The 8,683-nt window shown below is 39.1% G+C and overlaps 1 long non-coding RNA gene across 1 annotated transcript; it reads left to right on the forward strand.

The window, feature by feature from the left end:
* The first annotated feature begins 712 nt into the window (after positions 1 to 712).
* Positions 713 to 6,573, forward strand: LOC134739479 (uncharacterized). Its single transcript, XR_010126163.1, has 2 exons — positions 713 to 1,151; positions 5,614 to 6,573. It is a non-coding gene; the product is annotated as an uncharacterized LOC134739479 (long non-coding RNA).
* Positions 6,574 to 8,683: the final 2,110 nt, after the last annotated feature.

Genomic DNA, 8,683 nt, shown 5'->3' on the forward strand with positions numbered 1-8,683 from the left:
GTTCAGGTACCCCATGAGAGCTTCCCAGCTTCTCCCTCTTCAGCCTCATCAACTGCATCTTATCTCCATCCACATTCAGCATTTTGTCTCCAAAGATCTGTTCAAATGTTGTTGTTTTAGTCAAAATCCCCATCTTTCTCTGTGAGAACTGCACTTCCCAGCTGCATCTAGTCAGCCATCTTGAGATTTCTCCCAATTAATCTTTTAGAAACAAAATTATGCCCAGACTGAGAGTAGAACACCAGGAATTTTTCTTGTGTTTTTCTCTATCCTAAAAGAAAGCTTTGAAGTAACTCTTTTCTCTATTCTGGGGAAAACACTAAAATTTGAACATGGGCCACTTACAGATGTTTTAGAGAATATGTGTTATCTTCAAAAATACAATTTGAATATGTGTTTCAACTAAGCTATAACTCTGCTGCTTGTTTTCAAGATTGCTTTTTCTAAGTGGATTTAGCCATAATGTGACTCTATACTAAATTTCATCTTCTTGAAATGTGTGCATGTGATTAGCCAAGAAATTTCTTAATAGACATATTTCAGAGGCTGAGTCCTCTACTTGATTATTTATTCAAGCTGGAAGAAAAACTTCAAGAAAACACTGGACTGGGTTTGGCTACATTTAGCATGCATGACTCACAGATCATTCTAGATAGAGTAATAGAATTGTTCACATGCCAAACACTATTCTAGTTTCTGGGTTCAGTGTTTTAGTCTTAAACTTGATCTCGAGGGGCCTACTTTCCATTGAGAGAGAGAGAAAATAAATAAGTAAACAAATGAACATGCACAGAAAAAGAATGTCAAATAGCTCTAAGGTCTATGAAGACAAGCAGACAGATAATGTGATGGCAGAAAGACAGATGGAAGTAATAGGCTATTTAAATTGAATAGTAAAGGAAGGGCTTTTCTGAAGACAGGCTATTGAGCTCAGGCTTAACTGCCAAGAAGCCAACTCCAAAAAGCTCCAGTAGAACATTCCAAGCAAAGGGAACCACAAGAGCATAGGCCCTAAAGCAGAAACAAGCTTTAACTATTGAGGAATAGAAAGAATACAATGTGAATAGGGTGTGAAGCAAGGGAGAAGGTGGTAGGGAATCGAGACTGGACAGACAGAGGCAACAAAACCATTGAGGACCTTGTACGTGTTGGTAAGTGCTTTGAACTTGATTTAAGATGTAACAAGAAGTCGTTTGGGGATTTTAAGCAAGAGGTTTCCTTGATTGTATTCATACAATCCCATTATAAGAATCTTCCACTAGAATCATGTCTTATGCTTCTATTTTTTCACAGCTTTTATGTTATGTGTTTATTTGTGAGAGTTTTTATAATACATGCTTCTTTTTTTACATAAGCTCCATAAGGGAAAAGACTTTTGTTTACCACTGAATATCCAGAGGCTAACTCAGTGTCTACTGGATACACAGTATGTGCTCAATACATAATAGTTGAATGAATAATTGAATATTAAATGCTTATTTACAATTCTTTTTAAAGTCACAGGATAAGGAAATAATCCCCTCCTTGTAATAACAAGGAATATCTGACCGTTGCACTGAGTGAATCAATTCCAGGCATCATCTCAACTTTCTCAGCATGACTGCATCCACTAAGCCCAGAAAAAAATGTGTGGTTACATACTTTTCAATATTTGAAGTCAGTGTACTTGTTTATAATAAAACACAGAAAACCCAAAAGATAAAAAATTCCCAACACAAAAATGAAATACAATAGTATCAAGAGCTCCACAGGCAGGATTTTCATATCTATTGTTTTATATGATAGACGCTCTAAAATGGTTTTTGTCTGTAAGCTACAGTTTAGTAGATTTGATGGCTAAAATGCATTAGTAAATGAGAGAACTGAAAGGACTTTATGACCATTTTCTTCAAGTAATTCTGTCCTGGATAGAAACATTACAGTCTAAAATTTTGAAACAATAAACTTACAGTGGCTTTGTCCAAAGAAAGACTCTTTCTGCTTGAAAGGTATTCAGAATCATTTCAGCAAATCAAATCTGGGTATGTCTTCCTAGAAAGTGAGCATTTATAGTAACTATTTCCAGGGCTACTGCCCAGCCTCTTTTCTCAAATGGCTCCAAACTGACTCTGTCCAAACCTCTAATCTTGTGTGTATGACTGTGTGTTTCACGGTTGGAATGGTAGATACATTTTCAGTTCCTTATTTAAGTACCACCAACTCATACTTGAAATTTCCCAGAGTAACCACTAAAAACAAGTAACAAGTCATAAGCATATGCACTGAGCATTTACCTGATTTCAGGGAGGTAGGGAGAATTCTAATCACCAAGAATGTATATCCAGTAGTTGAAGTTCTCTTAATAGAATCATAGCTTTCCATTTGTCCACTAGGGTCAAAACAAATTCTAGTGGAAAAGTTAATATAATTTCATATACTCACATATTCTTACTGAGGTGTCAATAATTAGCTGATGTGATGATATCAGAGCCTTCCCTGAAAGGAAGTTTGGTTATGGAGGAAAAGAGATACAGTCTTTGAAAGGGGGCTTGCCTGGGACAGAGGAGAGTTTGAAGGCGGGCAAAATAAAATCTTCCTCACAATTTTCCTGGGACCATCTCTGCTTAGAAGTTATATTTCTTCCTAGAAATAACAGCGTGATGCCTGAGTTACTCAGGAGAAGTGATAAAATAATAAAAATGCTAAGAAAGAAAGAAAAAATGTAATGATTGGTTTAGGACACAAGATCATTGGACTATTTAATTACTTCATATTACAGAGAAAACTTGAAACAAGGATTTTCCTTTGGATACTATTATAAGGTTATTCATTAAATAATGGAAAACCATCCTGCTTCTGCTGCGGGCCAGACACTGCTTGGTGCAGGTGATACAAAAATAATGAAGACAGAGACCCTGCTCTCAAGTTGTGTACCCCCCCAGTGGGGAGACAGAGGGTATGTTAACAATTGCAATACAATTAGGCTCCTCAAGGGCAGAAATTGTTGACATGTTTTATTTAATTCCCCATCCCCAGTGCCTAAAATACTGGCAGACATGCAATATGCACTCAGTAAACATGTGAGGAGTATTAAATTAATATTATAATTGCTATAATGGAGATAAGTTCAAAGGGCTGCATAAACTTCTTAACAGCTACACATAGAAGATGGTATTTGGATTAAGACTTGCAACATTAATTGGAAATTGAAAAGTTGGCAGGACATAAATAGAGAGAGAGGACAGAGGAGTGTGGAGACAGCATAGTGTATTCTGGAATATAGGTAGTTTAGTAGAAATGAAGCATTAAATTCACAAGAATAAGTGGCAAGAAATGAAACTGAAAAGGTAGGAAGAAACCATATAGAGGAGGGAGGGCCATAAAATTACTGAAAAAGACTTGAAGTTGAATCTGCACATAATGGAAACATGGGAAAACTTTAATCAAAAAACAGTATACGATAGTTAATATCTATTAAACATGGCAGTCAGGCAAGAAAAGGCCTAGTCTAGAAAGAAACTAAAAAGCCAAGTAGAATGACTTCAAACTTTAATTTAAGGAATATCACATTTAAAAAATTGGTTTTAGGTAATAATTAAGAAAATATTCAGCCATCTATATATTGTTTTTAATTTATTAACTTTTTTACAATACTTTAGAATAACTTCATTTGCCATAATATTAAAAACACATAATTTTTAAAACAGCCATCAATTTGCTTTTTTCAATTAGACTGGTGATTTGTAATTGAAGGTATATATCAGAATCTCCTGAGGAATCTTGGTTTAGTTTGTTGATTTAAAATACACGTGCCCCGGCTGGGCACGGGGGCTCACGCCTGTAATCCCAGCACTTTGGGAAGCTGAAGTGGGGCAGATCACCTGAGGTCAGGAGTTCGAGACCAGCCTGGACAACATAGTGAAACCCTGCCTCTACTAAAAATACAAAAATTGGCTGGGTGTGGTGGTGGGCCCTATAACCCCAGCTACTTGGGAGGCTGAGGCAGGAGAATTGCTTGAACCTGGGAGGTGGAGGCTGCAGTGAGCCAAGATCATGCCATTGCACTCCAGCCTGGGTGATAAGACCGAAACTCCATCTCAAAAAAACAAAACAAAACAAGCAAAATATACATACCCACATGCACTAAAATTTCTGGAGACAGGTTCTGGGCATGACCTTTTTAAACTTTTCATTTTGACGTAATCTCAAACTTACAAAAAAGCTGCATGAATGAATATTACAAGGAACTGCCATGTTAATTTTATTCAGAGTTGTGTTTATCTACTGCTGCATAATAAACACCCAAAAGTTAGTGACTTAAAATAACAACAGTTATTTCTTAGTCACTTATCTGCAACTTGGGCATGTCTCAGAAAGAAGGCTCACCTCTGCTTCATGCAGCATCTGCAGGTGTGGTGGCTTAACTGGGGCTTGGAGTATCTAACTCTGAGACAGCTCCTCCTATTGCTAGCAAATCAGTGCTGGTCATCGACTCGGTTCTCCAGTGCTGAGAGCTGTGGACCTCAGTTCCTTCCCATGTGGACCTCTCCAGGAAAGTTCCTATAGGGCTGCTTGAGCTTCCTCTGAGCATAGTGGCTGGGTTCCAAGAGTGAGCATGTTAGAGAAGCAGGCAGAAGCTATATTGCCTTTTATTATCACCCTGGGAAGTCATATAGCATAATTTGTGCCACAGACATGCCCACCCACATTCAAGGACAGAATAAATAAACCCCTTATTTAGTAAAAGAGCTATGAGATGCGATATATTATTGTCAGCATTTGTACAAAATACAATGCGCCACACCCAGAGTCACCAATTGTTTATATTTTACCTCATGTATTATTTTCCCTCTCTATCTCTACATATATATATAGATACAGAGTATCTAGATATGGAGAGATATATTTAAATGTATATTTCCTAGGAAAGAAGTAGATTATCTTATATAACCACAGTACAATTACTAAAACCAGGAAATTTAATATTGTTATCTTACTAATATATAATCTGTAGTCTATATATAAGTGTTAACAATTGTCTCCCTGCCCCAGTTCATAAAGGATATTACCAGGCATGTGGATTTTTCAAATCTCCAAAGGGGCTGCTGGTGGGCATTCTTAGTAAAGAATAATATACATAGACTGAAGACAGATCCAGGTTCAAATTCCAGCTTTGTCACTGACCAGAGGCATAACTTTTGGCAAATTACTTTAGTTTTGTATGCCTCAAATTCTTCATTAATAAAAACGAGGTGGTTCACACCTGTAGTCCCAGCAATTTGGGAAGCTAAGGCAGGAGGATTACTTGAGGTCAGGAGTTTGAGACCAGGTTGGGCAACACGGTGAGACCCCCATCTCTACCAAAGACAAAAGTAAAAATTAGCTGGGTATGGTGGCATGTGCCTGTAGTCCCAGCTACTCAAGAGGCCAAAGTGGGAGGACTGTATGAGCACAGGAGTTCAAGGTTACAGTGAGCTATGATCATACCACTGCACTTTGGCCTGGGGACAGAGCAATATCTTGTCTCGGGAGGGAAAAAAAAGGAACATTTTTAGCTACATCATAGAATGCTGAAAAATGTGTTATGCACCTGCTTCTCAGCCAACATTCATTTTGTGCTGTTTTACTCTTTAGGATTACCAAACAACTGAAACAGGAAATTTTCTCCGACCTCTTCAAGGGTGGGAACTGGAATGCGGACACTGGAGCTGGCTGGCCACTTTGGCTGGCTTCACTCACTCATATCTGCTGTGCTCTACCCATCACAGGCGGAGGGGCACAGCTGAGTGGGTGCAGAAGCTGGGGCAAGTGCTTCTGGGTGCCAGCAGGAGCTCTGTGCGGGCCCTGCAGCAGTGTCTAGAGGGGCATACCCAAGACCCCCAAAGCCCCAGAAGTAGTGTTACAGGCAGCGCTTTTTTAGCTTTGCCATCTGCAGACAGCTTAAGTGTTTAACAGTTCAGTAAACCCTCTGTCTTTTTGCAAGGACAGAGGGTCAGTGTGATGGCCTCTGTATCCTGAGCTCTTATCCAGCATCCAGGAAAAATCAGGTCACACGAACAAATAGAAGGATAGTAAATGTGGGGGACTTTATTGCTGATGGAAGTGGCTCTGAGTGGGAAGGGGAGCTGAAAAGGGGATGGAGCAGGAAGGTATTCTTCCCCGGAAGTCTGGCCATCTCCAGCTGGACTCTTCTACAAAGTCCTGCCATCAAGCTGTCCCTCTGAAGTTAAGCTGCTTCTCTCTGACATTCAGCTCCTTCTTCTCTTCTCCCCTTCTGATATGGTTTGGCTCTGTGTCCCCACCCAAATCTCATCTTGTAGCTCCCATAATTCCCACATGTTGTGGGAGGGACCCAGTGAGAGATAATTGAATTATGGGGGCAGGTCTTTCTGTGCTGTTCTTGTGACAGTGAATAAGTCTCACAAGATCTGATGATTTTAAAAATGGAAGTTTCCCTGCACAAGCTCTCTCTCTCTCTTTACCCACTGCCATCCATGTAAGATATGACTTGCTCCTCCTTGCCTTCTGCCATGATTGTGAGGCCTCGCCAGCCACAGACAACTGTAAGTCCATTAAACTTCTTTCTTTCGTAAATTGCCCAGTCTTGAGTATGTCTTTATCAGCAGCGTGAAAACAGACTAATACACCTTCTCTGCCCTCTGCCAGTGGAGCCTCGGGTTTTTACGGGTACGGGATAGGGGGTGGGGTGGGCCAGGGGTGGTTTTGGAAGGGAATATTCAAGCAGGAAAATGGGGATGCAAAATTATCACTTTGGGCAGTGGTTCCAGGCTTGAGGGTGGGGCCCTCAGCAGGGATGCTACCCTTTTCTGCCTAGAATTTCTCTGCCTCCTGTCCCTATCACAAAGGTTGCAGTGCTGGAGGTGGCAGTGTCTGTACAGCTCTTGCTCCTCCTCCATTGGACTTTATCTACATATGAAGCAATCGATACAAATTCAATCATGCTTTTACCAAGGCTGCCATCACTTATTTGGGGCATATTGTTTGATTCAATTAATTCATGGATTCAATTCCACAAAAGCCTTTGTTCTCTGTTCTCAAACAACACCAGCTTGCTTTCATGAACAGGTAACTGAAGCTAGGGAAAAGCAATTGAATGAATGATGAGGAAGTCATGCCTGACCTCTTTTTTTTTAGGACATGCTCCTCACCTTATGACGGGGTTATATCCCTATATACCCATCATTAAGTTTAAAGTATTGTATGTCAAAAATGCATTTTATACACCTAACCTACTGAAGGTCATAGCTTAGCCTAGCCTACCTCATGTGCTCAGAACACTTACATTAGCCTACAGTTGGGCAAAATCATCTAACACAAAGCCTGTTTTATAATAAGGTACTGACTGTCTCTTGTAATTTGTTGAATATTGTACATTACATCAAGATTGCAATGGTTTTGCACCATTGTAAAGCTGAAAAATTTTCAAACCATTGTAAGTCAGGGAGCATCTGTACTTATCAAATAGTGAGTCCCTCCAATGAAGATGATTTTTCATGGTGTTATTTGTTAAGTACTAAAAAGAAGAATACAGACACGACTTCCTCACTGAGTCTTTCATTAATATTTAAATGTAAGCTACTGAAAGAAAATTCTTATGGCTTTTTCCCCCTTACTGTTAAATACGCCCCAGGATACACACAAGTATTGACTCTGCTATTTGATCATAGTTCATTAGAGGTCTGTGGGTTTATTTTGCCTGAGATTTCATTCAAGGTGACTTTATTAACTTTTACAGCTCTCGTAGTTTTCCCCATCCCTTTATGATACCATCACTAAGTAATCCTTTTCATAATATATAAACATTTTAGCATAAAAAACCTTAAGCAACTTGGTTCACTTTATCAAGAGCCACCAGACTTTGGAATCCCTTTAATTTATTATTTGCTTTGCTTTGTTGACATATTTAATAGCTGGTGAATAATTCCTAGCAAATTGCTTCAGTCTGGTTCTAAGAAGTATGAGTCCATTTACATGCATGTGTGTTTAGATAGCATAATACCATGCAGCGCCCAAACTCATCTCCAGATTTGGTTGCTGGGAGATAAAAAGGATCCCTGGAGCTAATCAAACTGTTGTCATTACCACAAGGGACAATGTCACAGATAAATGTGGCTAGACTGATCACAGTGTTGCTAATAGATCCCAGCCTAGAATGATTTGCCTTAGTAGTAGAACCAAGAAAGTTAAATCAATCCTTTAAAAATCTAAATATGTATAAACTTTGATGATACAAACATTATTGTCAGTGCTGGTCTAGTCTCAGAATCAAAGATCTTTATGTCCTAGCTATTTCACAAAATCACAGGAGCAATAGAGAGTGATAGATGAAGCTTTGCTGCAATTTTTTCTTATTTTGCCATAATGTATCTTGAAGCCATAACTGTGTCTTGACCCTAAACACAGAACTGTGACATAACAGAAATCAATATTATTATTTAGCATACAAACACATCAGGATAGCCTAAGGCATCCTTGAGGAGACGCTGTGGAGATCCACAATGTCTCTATCATCCCCATACTGAGTCAGATTGTACCCTTCAGAGTTTGTGTGACGTAGCTTAGAGTTTGCTTCACCAATGACAGAATTCTAAACTAAAGCTACACTACATGCATGAGATGAAATAGTTAACTTTTTGCAAAAGCAGTCATAGCTTAGCCTCATATTTATATATTGTGTGTGTCT

The sequence above is a fragment of the Pongo pygmaeus genome, chromosome 3 (genome assembly GCF_028885625.2).
Source record: "Pongo pygmaeus isolate AG05252 chromosome 3, NHGRI_mPonPyg2-v2.0_pri, whole genome shotgun sequence".
NCBI lineage: Eukaryota > Metazoa > Chordata > Mammalia > Primates > Hominidae > Pongo > Pongo pygmaeus.